The 13,554-nt window shown below is 37.2% G+C and overlaps 1 protein-coding gene and 1 pseudogene across 1 annotated transcript in view; both read right to left on the bottom strand.

Annotated features, from left to right (window-relative positions):
• Nucleotides 1-12,379, bottom strand: part of Tbx22 (T-box transcription factor 22) — a 51,028-nt gene extending 38,649 nt beyond the window's left edge. Inside the window, exon 1 of the mRNA NM_001434403.1 lies at nucleotides 12,197-12,379. The gene's annotated coding sequence lies outside the window, so the exon portion shown is untranslated. The remainder of the gene's footprint in view (nucleotides 1-12,196) is intronic.
• LOC147998276 (transmembrane protein 217B pseudogene) lies at nucleotides 7,635-8,187 on the bottom strand (annotated as a pseudogene).
• Nucleotides 12,380-13,554: the final 1,175 nt, after the last annotated feature.

Genomic DNA, 13,554 nt, shown 5'->3' with positions numbered 1-13,554 from the left:
AAAATAAGAATTTTGTTGGAACCAATTCCATTTTTAATGGATTCCTAATAAAAGTTGTGTCTTGGCACTATTAACTTTATTTTCCACAGTTGCCAAGAGAATCAGTGTTTCTTGAATATATGTCTTTAAAATTTGTTTGTGCAATATATTACTAGAATATTTTTTTTTGCTTTCAAATTTAGAATGAAACATTGCCTAGATCAGTATAAAAGCAAGGGACGCATCATCCCCTTTTCTTGGAGCCTTTTCTGTTCTCATAGCAAGCTTGACTTCTCTTAACTCAGATAACTTTGCATACTGTAAAGTTTAACATATATTGTCACTGCTTTCTGATGAATTATGTATAGGGTTCATACTAGATGGTCAGATAAATATATGTTAGCGTAGTTCAAAGCTAGAGCAAGAGCTGAAAGAATACTTGTGTCCAGTAGACTGGAGGCCTTTACAGCAGCATAGGCACTTGTCTCAGATGGACAGCAGCTTAACACCATTTGAAAACTATATGAAGCAACCTGTGAGGCTTTCTGGTTTATATATATGTCATAGGGATTTATTATTATTATTTTGAAATGTTTAAATTTTTTATTAAAGTTTACTCCAATGTGTTAATGATATAATCAAATATTTATTGAAAGGCAAAATAGAATATTTTAATGTTATACCTGCCATTTTTAAGACTATTCTTTGCATCTAACTACCAGTGCCATTGTCAAACTTGTTTTCAAAGTTGTTGTACTTTTTTTAATTAAACACAGTACTTAATTTTAAAGTATTATGTTGCCATCATATAGTATATAAAACTTATAATTGCCAATTCATTGTAACTATTATTTATTGTTAAAGTATAACATTTAAGTATATTATTTATTGTTAAAGTATAGTTATGATGATGTTTATTTTAAAGTAGAGCTATACAAAAGCCCTGTAAACAGCTTGAGACTGTGATAAAAGATGCAACATTCTTACACTAGATAGTAAAGCAGGGAACACTGAAAACTAAGGAGCTAACCATTCAAATATTTCATTAAGAACAATTCCAGAGTGACAGCACGTGGAAGGTAAGGACCTTCCACTCTGGATACAACTAGACACATTAACAGAAAATGACATCCATCATGGACTCTAAAGTACATCAGTGGAATGATTAAAGTAAAATTTAAGTATTTGTTTTGGATTGACTAATCATTTATTTATTGGTTTGGGAAATTTAAAAGAAAAGTACCTATGCACATTGATTTAGTTTTAAAACATTAAATTATAATTTTAGAACAATTGAAGTGAATGCTTTTGTTCTTTTGCTTAGAATAGTTATTAATTGACTCCATTTTTTGCTGACCATATAATATTGGGTACAGAGCAATTCACTGGAGCATTACCAAGCTATGAAGACTCACATCCTTAAAGGAAACTGACTGTCCTTCCTCCAGAAGTCATGAACTGTCCATAACTCCTCAGTGAGGACAGAAGACTCATGAACCACTTTGCACTCCATACTAGAATATTGACAGATGAATCTTGTAAAGGCCTTGTGCAGGCGACCACAGGTGCTGGGAAACTGTGAGGATAGCAATCCTGCTATTTTCAGAAGACACATTTTTGCTCTAGTCTTCTCTGACCTCTGGCTCTTACAAACTTTCTATCTCTTACTACAAAATGGTCCCTGAGCCTTGGGGAGGAAGTGTGATATAGACATCCCATTGGTGACTGAAAACTCAACAGTCACTTGTTCTCTGACCAGTGGTGAGATTCTACACTAACTCCCATCCACTGCACAAATAAATTTCTCTAATGATGTCTAAGAATTGTATTAATCTGTGGGTAGAGAGTTAAGAATTTAGAGGGCAGTTTGATACCATATCCATTTGAAAACATAAGAGTAAGTTCACCCTAGAGCCTATGATCTCTCCAATTATAGGTTCTTGACCCTATTCCCAATAGGAAGCATGTGTTTATTCCCATAGAACAAGCCTTAAATCCTCAGAAAGTTATTAGTCACCCCTATAACATTTGTGCCATTCTTGCACTCATGGGCATTTCCTAACAGTGCTGTCATTGTTGCGGTTCATAAGGCCCACACATGGGTAAGATGACACACTCATGCCCCCAGCAATCTGCATAGTACCTTCCAGGATTATGAAAGCTAATGAACAAGGAGAAGCTTCCTTGTCAGTGACAACTTGATCTCCATTTTTATGGTCCAATGCTCATGCAAAGTGGGTTCCAGGTATACTGTGACCTATCTCAATCAAATTGTAATCTAACGGTGAAATCTTAAAAAAGTATCTAGTTTACTAATAGAGAAATCCTTAAAATATAATCTTTTTTTGAGACATCAAGTAAAAAGATTTTTGTTTGTTTGCCTATGTGGCTTAATTATTAATTATAATTCATATATGTGTTCAAGTGTGGCCTTAAAGACTTGTATTATGCAAGCCATTTTCAATGCTTTATAAATTCCATACATTTGTTCATGTGATTTTTCTAAATTTGTATAAATGCATTTGTGTATTTACATGCAGTTTTCAATTTTATTTATATCTATATCTATCTATTTGTCTCTCTTTGCCTGTGTATGTGTGTGGGGGGGGCATTATCAGCAAATGGCCTCTGTTACCCATTTGGATAAGATCAAGTGTGAAGTTGTTGTTCTTTATACTTTCTAGAAAATGTTTTCTGGGACATTAATTAAAACTAGCATTTATATAAACATATATGTAATTCATTCATTCCTTCCTTTCTTCCTTTCTTCCTTCCTTTCTTTCTTTCTTTCTTTTCTTTCTTTCTCTCTCTCTCTCTCTTTCTTTCTTTTTCTTTCTTTCTTTCCATCCCAAACACTGCCAACCCCTCCCAATTCCCTTCTCGAAGAGACTCTTTCCCATCTCCCTTCTCTTCTCTTCTCTTCTGAGAGGATGGCCCATCCCTGGGTATTCCTGAACCTTGCACCTCAAGTTTCTGTGAGGTTATGCACTTCCTCTCCCACTGAGGCCAGAAAAGGTATCCCAGCTAGAAGAACATATTCCACATGCAGGTAACAGCTTTTGGGAAAGCTCTCATTCCAGTTTTTCAGGACCCATATGAAGGTCAAGCTGTATATCTGTTACATATACGTATGTGTGGTGGGAACCAGGTCCAGCCCATGTGTGCTCTTTGGTTGGTAGTTCAGTCTCTGAGAGCACCAGATTTTTTTTAAGAAAAATAAAGTTAAAATTAAAAGAAGAGATCAAATTGGTTTCAGGACTTTTGCTATTGAAATCTTACAATTAATAAATGTATTACATACTGTTTGTGGAATATTTATGTGTGATTATTGTTTAGTATAAGTATTATCTTTTCAGAAGGATCATGACTGAGTTAAAGGACCACCCAATTATTTTGCTTTTTCCATCAGTTTTATAGGAAAACAACTATTTCTCTACTGATTTGTAAAAAGTGTACCTTAAATTTATTGTTATATCATTCTACATAAGATTGAAGATCTTTTTATGTTCTAAGGATTAGTTATATTAATTGTAACATAGACTTTTCTTGGTATTATGCATATTGTTCATATATTTTCACTCATTTTACATTGACTTTCTAATCTTTTCTCCACTCCTTGGCTTCATAGACTTGTCCAAACATATGAGTCTATGGGAGATGTACCTAAACAGCATAATGCATAATATATTTAGTTCAATTTCAAAAATCCCTATAGTCTATAGCAATCTTAACTATGTTAAAAGTCCAAAGTTCAAAGTATCTTCTGAGATTCATCCAATCACTTAACTGTAATCCCTAAAGCAAGACAGGAAAGCAGCTGGGCAAACTAAAAACTCTGCATCTCCATGTCTGATATCAAGACAGTCTTCAGATCTTTAACTCCTTTTTCATCTTTGTTGACTGCACCATGCTTCTTTCTCAGGGCTGGTTCCACTCCATTAGCAGCTTTCCTCAGCAAATAACCTACTGCTCTGGCATCTGGAACATCTTGGGGTCTCCAAGGCAACTTTGGTGTTACAGCTTCTTGTTTCAATGTCTGGGACCCACACATGATCTTCTGGGCTCCTCTAAAGGAATGACATTACTTCTCTAGCTCTGCCCTCTGTAGTACTCTAAGCTCAGGTTGATCCACTCTACTGAAGTTGCTGTTCTTGGCAGTCATCCCATGGTACTGGCATCTCCAATACACTGGGGTCTTCCACTACAACTAGGCTTCACCAGTAGCCTCTCACAGGCTCTCTTTATGGTGCCATGCCTCAAGTCCTTTGCATGATCCCTTCAGTTCTGGGCTGTCAACTGCAACCGTGGCTGCACAATGGCCTTCCATGGCCTCTCACAGTACCAAGACTCAGCTGTTCTTCATGACCCCTCCATGCCCTCAAAACCAGTACTACCTGGGTGACTCTTAGACATTGCCAAATACAGCTGTAGCACGAGGTACAACCTTGGCTATCTCTGAAACACAGCTTTTTGTGCTCCCAAAAAACACTTTCCAGAAGATTTCACCTCAGTGATGCTGGTCTCTTAATTGCTACTAATTTCTTAGCTCCAGCTAACCAGCATCAATTGTCCCAGTCTATTCTGTACTCGTTTAAAGCCAGAGCCATGTGACCAATGCTGCAAAGTTCTGCTGCTTGCTAGCGCTGTAACAACTGTTCTATTATATTATCACCCATTTTCTGTTTTCCAACCCCTTCACTGCCTAAGTTTGGCTGTCCTGGTACTTGCTCCATAGACTGACTTTGAACTAAGAGATCTTCATGCCTGTCTCCTGAAGACTGGGATTAAAGATGTCCACCGAGTCTGGACTTGGGGTTTTCTTCACCTAAAACTTGCTCTATTCTAGGCTACCCTTGAACTCAGAGACCTGCTCTTCTTTGCCTCCTGGTATTAAAGGCTTGTACTAACATACCTGGGCCTAAACTTAGCTAGGTGGGACCTTGCCGCAAGGTCACTACTTCCTTAATTCAATTTAATATCCTTGAATACATTTCATGTCCTGTTGTCCCTTTAATACATGAACCATATATTTTATATTTTTCCTTTCTTAGCTTGCTACATTTGTTCAAAATGCTCTTCATGAGACTTAACAAAAGAACAAAGTCTCTGCTGGGCTTTTTTGAGACTTCCTTGTTCAGTGCAATTTATCTGAGTCTCTTCACCTTGCCTCAGGCAGATTCTTCAGACAAGGGCAAAAAGTAGCCACATTCTTCACCAAAATACCACAAAACAGTCTCTAGGCCATATTTTGAAATTCTCCACTGAAATCACTGTCACTAACAGTCTTCCATATTTCTACTAGAATTGCCTATTAAGCCCCTATTTAAAGCATCCCACTGCTTTCCCCATGCAAAGTCCCAAAATCTACATTCTTCCAAACAAAATCATGGTCAGGCCTACCACTACTGATACCAACTTCTGTCTTAGTTACTGCTGTGAACAGACACCATGACCAAGACAACTCTTATAAAAAACATTTAGTTAGAGCTGGCTTATAGGTTCAGAGATCCCGTATCAAGGCTTATAAGTCCAGTATCAAGGTAGGAGGAGCATGGCAGTGTCTAGATAGGTATGGTACAGGCAGAGCTGAGAGTTCTACATCTTCATCTGAAGGCTGCTAGCAGAATACTAACTTCTAGGCCGCCAGGATGAGGGTCTTTAAGCCCACACCCATAGTGACACACCTACTCCAATAAAGCCTCACATCCTAATAATGCCACTCCCTGGACCAAGCATAGTCAAACCATCACAATTTCCTTCTCTATTTTTATGATACACTACAGGTTAGAAATACTATACACATTTTGTCATTTAAATTGCATTCTCTGAGACAACAGTGTAACCCCTGACATTTCTTAGGGCATTTTGAAACAGATATTTTAATGCTTATGTAAATCAAATTTACAAACGTTTGAAATGTACCACAGACTAAGCTTTGATTTACTTTATTTGTATTCGGAATCACTGCTATTTCTCTCAAACTACGTAAGATAAAGACCATGTTTTATTTGCATTTTTATGTGAGTCTATATCTAAAACATGTGACTTGTCCAAATGACTTGCCTATGTGTGATCATGCTTGTATTTAGTTGTTTAGCCTATGTATTATGCACTTGCTTTCTTATCTTCTGGACAATCATTATTCTTCCTTTTCATTTTTCTTCTGGCTGTTTTTGAATTTTTTCTTCATATCATTTATTAGCGATTCCCGGCAATCTATAGGGGAATCCATTATTTAGATTCTGCCTACATTTCCTTATTAAATGTATAAGAAAAACAGTTCAAGTAACATGCAATGAAAATACTTTTAAACAAACATGGTTAAGCATTACAATTTTTAGAAATCAAAATATTTATTCACACAATTTTAAACTGCAATTAATTCTATTTGTGTTTTCATTTTCAATTTTTAATTTGTATTAAACAAAATGACAAAATTTTAAGTGTAGAACTTAATGGGTTTTGAAAAACATATGCATCTTTATGAAAGCAAGCCAAAATAAGAGATAGAACAATTTTACCGTTTATGACTTCTCCTGAAGCTCTTTCCAATAAATTCCATCTCTAGAAATAGTAATTGTTTAACTTTACTTTTTTTAATTTTTTATTAGATATATTTCTTTACTTACATTTCAAATATTATTCTGCTTAATGGTTTCCTGTCCATAAGCCCCCATCTCCTCCCTTACCCTCCCCCTCCTCCATACGGGTATTCCCGCCATACATCCCCCTTACTGCCCCGCATATTCCCCTGCACTTGGGGGTCCAACCTTGGCAGGACCAAGGGTTTCCCCTTCCACTGGTGCCCCAACAAGGCTATTCTCTGCTACATATGCAGTTGGAGCCCTGAGTCAGTCCATGTATAGACTTTCAGTAGTGGTTTAGTCCCTGGAAGCTCTGGTTGGTTGGCATTGTTGTTCTTATGGGGTTGCAAGCTCCTTCAACTCCTTCGATATTTTCTCTCATTCCTCCCAAGGGGGTCCTGTTCTCAGTTCAGTGGTTTGCTGTTAGCATTGACCTCTGTATTGGACATGCTCTGGATGTGTCTCTCAGGAGAGATCTATATCCGGTCCCTTTCAGCATGCATTTTTTAGCTTCATCCATCTTATCTAGTTTTGGTATATATATATATATATATATATATATATATATATATGGGCCACATGTGGGGCAGGTTCTGAATGGCCGTTCCTTGAGTCGCTGCTCTAAACTTTGCTTCCATATCCCCTCCTATGGATATTTTTCTCCCTTTTAAGAAGGAGTGGGAGCATCTGCATTTTGGTCGTCTTTCTTCTTCAGCTGTCTGTGGTCTGTGGATTACATCTTGGGTAATTCGAGCTTTTTGGCTAATATCCACTTATCAATGAGTGCACACCAAGTGTGTTTTTCTGTGATTGAGTAACCTCACTCAGGATGATATTTTCTAGTTCATTCCATTTGCCTATGAATTTCATGAAGTCATTGTTTTTTTTTAATAAATACATCTTTTTAAAAAAAAAAAAAGTTAAAAATGGGCACCAGCAAAGTAGTCCATGCAAAGGTAACAGATATATCATTAGGTAACCAATCCTATAACAGGCTGCACGTAACTCAACCTCTCCTGAAAAGACGAGGTGTCAGAGCAGACCCCAGGTGGGCACCATCCCAATCCTGGTTCAGTTTGTTTTGAGGTGCAAGGACCCCAGCCCGACAGGTGGCCACGAGTCCACTGTGCTGATGGAGGAGCGCTTGCAGAGGCCGGCTATGCTCACGATCTTGGGGTCCCTGTAGAGCGTGTAGCGTGCTTCACCACAAAGGGCTGGGGGGCGAAGTGCAGGAGCATGCGGGAAATTTGCAAGAGCAGGTACAGTGGTTCAGGTCCTTGAACTGTTCCTTGATGGTGCCGTGGATGAGCAGGACCATGGTGAAACTGAGCAGCTCGTAGACGGTGATCCAGAAGGTATAGCCCAACAGCCCGATGAACATGTTCTTGTCCAGGCAGAAGAGGAGGAAGCAGCTGACCGTGATGGTGGTAATGGACAGCCTCGTGCTGATATTATGCCTGTAGACCACGACCCAGGATGGCACCTCGAACTCTGTGTCCAGGTAGATGCTGTAATTCTCTTCAAAGCCGATGTGCGTCATCTGGTTCAGCTCAAAGATGAAGAAATGGATGGTATTCAGGACGGAGAAGATGCCCACCGTGGTGGCTATCATCCTGGAGTTCATTTTAGAGTGGACTCACCAGGGTAGGTCCTGAGGAGCTCGAACCGTGTTGTTGAGACACAGAAATACCACTGGCCTGGGGGAGTTGAGTAGCTTCCAACTCTGTCTCAGTCCCCACGGTCTCTGTAGGGTGATGAATGGTTCTGTAAATACACAGAGCAGAATCTTCTGTAAATACACAGAGTGGAATCTTTATGTCAGCCTCCATTGTCCTGTCACGGCTTCTGAAGTCATTGTTTTTGATAGCTGAGTAATATTCCATTGTGTAGATGTACCACATTTTCTGTATCCATTCCTCTGTTGAAGGGCATCTAGGTTCTTTCCAGCTTCAAGCTATTATAAATAAGGCTACTATGAACATAATGGAGCATGTGTCTTTGTTGTCTGTTGGAGCATCTTTTGGGTATATCCTCAGGAGAGGTATAGCTGGGTCCTTAGGTAGTGGCATGTCCAATTTTCTGAGGAACCTCCAGACTTATTTCCAGAGTGGTTGTACCGATTTACAATACCACCAACAATGGAGGAGTGTTCCTCTTTCTCCACATCCTCCCCAGCATCTGCTGCCACCTGACTTTTTATCTTAGTCATTCTCACTGGGGTGAGGTGAAATCTCAGGGTTGTTTTGGTTTGCATTTCCCTGATGACTAAGGATGTTGAACATTTCTTTAGGTGTTTTTTGGACATTCGATAATCCTCAGCTGAGAATGTTTTGTTTAGCTCTGTACCCCATTTTTAATAGGGTTATTTGGTTCTCTGGAGTCTAACTTCTTGAGTTCTCATATTTTGAATATTAGCCCTCTATTGGATGTAGGATTGGTAAAGATCTTTTCCCAATCTGTTGTTTGCCATTTTTCCAAATGACAGTTTCTTTTGCCTTACAGAAGCTTTGCAGTTTTATGAGGTCCCATTTGTCGATTCTTGATCTTAGAGAATATGCCATTGGTGTTTTGTTCAGGAAATTTTCCCCAGTGCCCATGTGTTCGAGATTCTTCCCCACTTTTTCTTCTATTAGTTTGAATGTATCTGGTTTGATGTGGAGGTCCTTGATCCACTTGGACTTAAGCTTTGTACATGGTGAAAAGAATGGATCGATTTGCATTCTTCTACATGCTGACCTCCAGTTGAACCAGCACCATTTGTTGAAAATGTTATCTTTCTTCCATTGGATGGTTTTAGCTCCTTTGACAAAGATCATGTGATCATAGGTGTGTCGGTTCATTTCTGGGTCTTCAATTCTGTTCCACTGATCTATCTGCCTGTCTTTCTACTAATACCATACAGTTTTTATCACAATTGCTCTGTAATACTGCTTGAAGTCAGGAATGGTATTTTCCCCAGTTCTTTTATTATTGAGTATAGTTTCGCTATCCTGGGTTTTTTGTTATTCAAAATGAATTTGCAGATTGCTTTTTCTATCTCTATAAAGAATTGAGTAGGGATTTTGGTGGGGATTGCATTGAATTGGTAGATTGCTTTTGACAAAATGGCCATCTTTACTATATTAATCCTGCTAATCCATGAGTGTGGAAGATCTTTTCATCGTCTGAGATCGTCCTCAATTTCTTTCTTCAGAGACTTGAAGTTCTTGTCATACAAATCTTTCACTTGCTTAGTAAAGTCACAACAAAATATTTTATTATTTGGGACTATTGTAAAGGGTGTCATTTCCCCAATTTATTTCTTGGCTTGTTTCTCTTTTGTGTAGAGGAAGGCTACTGATTTATTTGAGTTAATTTTATACCCAGCCAGTTTGCTGTAGGTGTTTATCAGGTTTAGTAGTTCTCTAGTGGAACTTTTGGGATCACTTAAATATATTATCATATCATCTGCAAATAGTGATATTTTGACTTCTTGTTTTCCAATCTGTATCCCTTTGATCTCCTTTTGTTGTCTGATTGCTCTGGCTAGAACTTCAAGAACTATATTGAATAAGTAGGGAGAGAGTGGGCAGCCTTATCTAGTCCCTGATTTTAGAGGGATTGCTTCAAGTTTCTCTCCCTTTGTTTGATGTTGGCTACTGGTTAATTGTATATTGCTTTTAGTATGGGTATGTATGGGTCTCGAACGCCTGATTTTTCCAGGACTTTTATCACGAAGGGGTGTGTTGAATTTTGTCAAATGTCTTTGCGGGATGCTAAAGCAGTGAAGCAGGAGTGGGATAGGGGGTGGTGGAGCAGCCTCATAGAGGCAAAGGAGGGGAATGGGATGGGGGGATTGAGGAGGGGAAGCCTGGGAAGGGAGAAAACATTTGAAATATAAATAAATAAAATAACCAATAAAAATTGCCTCAGAGTCTTTTTATGACATGTGCATTGTTAATAGAGCCTCTAAGGTATTGTTTTTCATTTAGGAAAAAAATAACTTTGATTGGCAGAACTTTTAACTTTTTTCAAATGGCATTTGTCATTTTTCCTTTATGGTAGGTATATCTATTTTGTAAATTCAATACAAACCAGCTTAAACTGTGAAACTTTCTTTTAATCTTTTCTTTTAGAAATGTGATAGTTTTAGTTTTTATTATTTTCTGTCTTGAATCAACATCAAAACTTTCTTAGATTTATTTTTTTACTTTATGCATATGAAATGCTTTGCTGAATATGTCTATGTGCAACACCTGTGTGCTTATGCTTCAGAGATCAAGAGAGAACATTGAATCACCTGGAACTAGAGTCACACATGATCAGACCCATGTTTTGGGTTCTGGGAATTGAAACTCTGTCCAAGATACAATTGACGAATTTCATAGTAATTACAGGTCTATTCTAACAAAATGTCAGATTGTTAAGCCTGCCTAGTACATCCTCCATTCTCATTATAATGGGCTATGTAACTAGTTTCTCCGAGTCTTCATCCACATTTTGTCATTTTTGATTTTAGTCATTCTGATAAATGTGTGGTCATAACTTCTTTGGATTTCAGTTTTCATTCATTTAATACTTGATTAGGTATTCTTTTTATTATGTACACTTAAGATTTGTGCATCTTCTTCAATGAAATGTAGCAAAGTTTTCATCCATTTTGAATGTTCTAATATTCTAGAATATTCTAATATTCCACCCATTGCCTGATAGTTGAATTACAAATAGCATGTCTCAGTCTGCACAGTTATATTTTCTCTACTTAGGCTTTCACAGAACAATTTGGATATTGTTAAAGTCCAAAATTCTTTATTTCATTTACTGATAGCACAGGTCCTTTTGGTGTAATGTACTCCATTCCATTTTCTGCATCTAGTTTCTGAAATTTTTTCCCTTATTTTCAAAAAATTTGGTACTTTTCAGTTTTACATTTCATGGCACCACTCATTTTAATTTAAAAGTTGTAAACAGTATAGAATATATATCTATATTAATTGATTTTTCTTTGCTATAGTTTTACAGTCACCCTCGTGCCATGTGTTGACATATTTTCTCCATTGTATTGCTTTCCTTAGAATCAATTAGGCATAGAGCTTAGGGTTATATCTAGATTGGTCTATTCTGTTCTATTGATCTATGAATCTATTCCCTTACTAATACCACAGTGGAGTTAATTACTGTAACTATATAGTGAACTGTAATATAGGATAGAGTAATTTATTTAATTTATTGTATACTATTTCACATTGCATTTGTACGTCTACTTTACCAAATTTCATACACAATAAGTCATTGATTCATGATGAAAATGAATCATGATAAACTCATTGGGCTTGAAGTTTGGTGGATATAATAATTGGAGGGATCTGGGAGGACTTGGGAGAGGGCAAAGGATATGATCAAATATATTGTACAAAGTTTTAAAAATGGAAAGATTTTAAGTTCAAAACACATAACTAAATGTTTTAGCAATATACTATAGATGTTTTTACTCTCAATCACATGGCTAACTGCTGCTCAAGATTGTATATACTACATTCATAATACTAGAAAAGAGGAAATTTAAAAACATAGAATATACTGATGTCCCCTTATAATCTTCCTCTCACTTGGTTCAGTTTTACCAGAAGTAATTCAAGGCATGTTACTCTTACCATGATAATCTATCCAATTACAGATTTCATCAGTTAGTACTTTTTCACTCTTCATCTCTGCTATCATATATGGATTCCTCCTCTTCCAGGCTTGGCAGTGAGTTACAAACCCTCCTAATGCTCAGACACCATCATAGAAGACAGGATAGAAAGACTGTAAATATCCAGAGGTTGGGGAGGACTGGAGCCAAACAATTTTTTCCTAGACATGGCAGGATGACCGTGTTTATGAGCTCACAATAGCTATGGTTGCCTATACAACATCAAGAAAGTCAGTTTTCTAGCATGGAGTTGTAAATGGTTCATGAGCTAGTGTCCCCAACTAAGAAGCTACAGACCAGTGGTTCTCAATCTATGCAATCAACCCCCTTAGGGGTTAAATAATCCTTTTGCATGGGTCTCCTAAGATCATTAGAAATAACAGTTATGGAGTAGCAATGAAAAAAATTTATAGTTGGATGAGTCACCACAACATGAAAAACTTAGTTAAAGTGTCACTGCTTTGGGATGGTTGAAAATCACTGCTCTAGACAGTTAATGGCTTCTTGGGAAGGGATAGTTTTCTTTAGGTTTTTGGCTCCTGGAAGGTAGACCATGCTCTATCAGGTATTCTCATACCCAGAATATTGACAGTACAAGTTAGAGCTAATGGGTTATTTAATTAAAAACAAAAAAGAGACATGAATTTGGGGAATAGGGAGATAGAGTGGATTTGGGGAGTGTGCAGGGTAAATATGACCAAAATACTTTGTATGAAACTCAAAAATTAATAAAAATTTAAAGATGTCTTTTATTTCATAACTTCAACCTGCAACAATCTTATTATAATTACATATCAGGGCTTTATTAATACTTACAAAAGTTTAGATAGAATATTTTACAAAATTATTTCCATTGTAATTATTTAAATTTATATATATATATATATATATATGTAGAATTTTCCTGGTAGTTCAGTTTTATGACTCATTCTCCTCTCTTCCTCCTCTGCCAGCCATTCCTCCCCCTGGCACTGTTCTTAAACTTAGCATTACCAATAATGCCACATGCCATTCGGTAACAACATCTATCACCAGCACTAAGTATTTCTGGTTCATTCTTCTAGGGTTCTTATCATCAGTTCTTGTAATTCATCACTCTTAAGTTTCCAATTTTCTTTATTTTGTTCTGACCTCACTTGTCCTCATGTCCACTTTCTTGCTTCCCTGTTAAGCTTAGTTAAAATGTACAATCATCACAATAGTTCACATGCATAGAACTTTAATGTATTCACCCTCTGTCATTTGGTTTATCAGTCACACAAAGCACATCCTCTTCACCTCCTGTTCTTCACATAGCTAGCACCTATGAGTACATGG

This window comes from Rattus norvegicus, chromosome X (assembly GCF_021556685.1).
Source record: "Rattus norvegicus strain SHRSP/BbbUtx chromosome X, alternate assembly SHRSP_T2T, whole genome shotgun sequence".
Taxonomy (NCBI): domain Eukaryota; kingdom Metazoa; phylum Chordata; class Mammalia; order Rodentia; family Muridae; genus Rattus; species Rattus norvegicus.
This window is presented reverse-complemented; position numbering and strand designations above follow the sequence as displayed.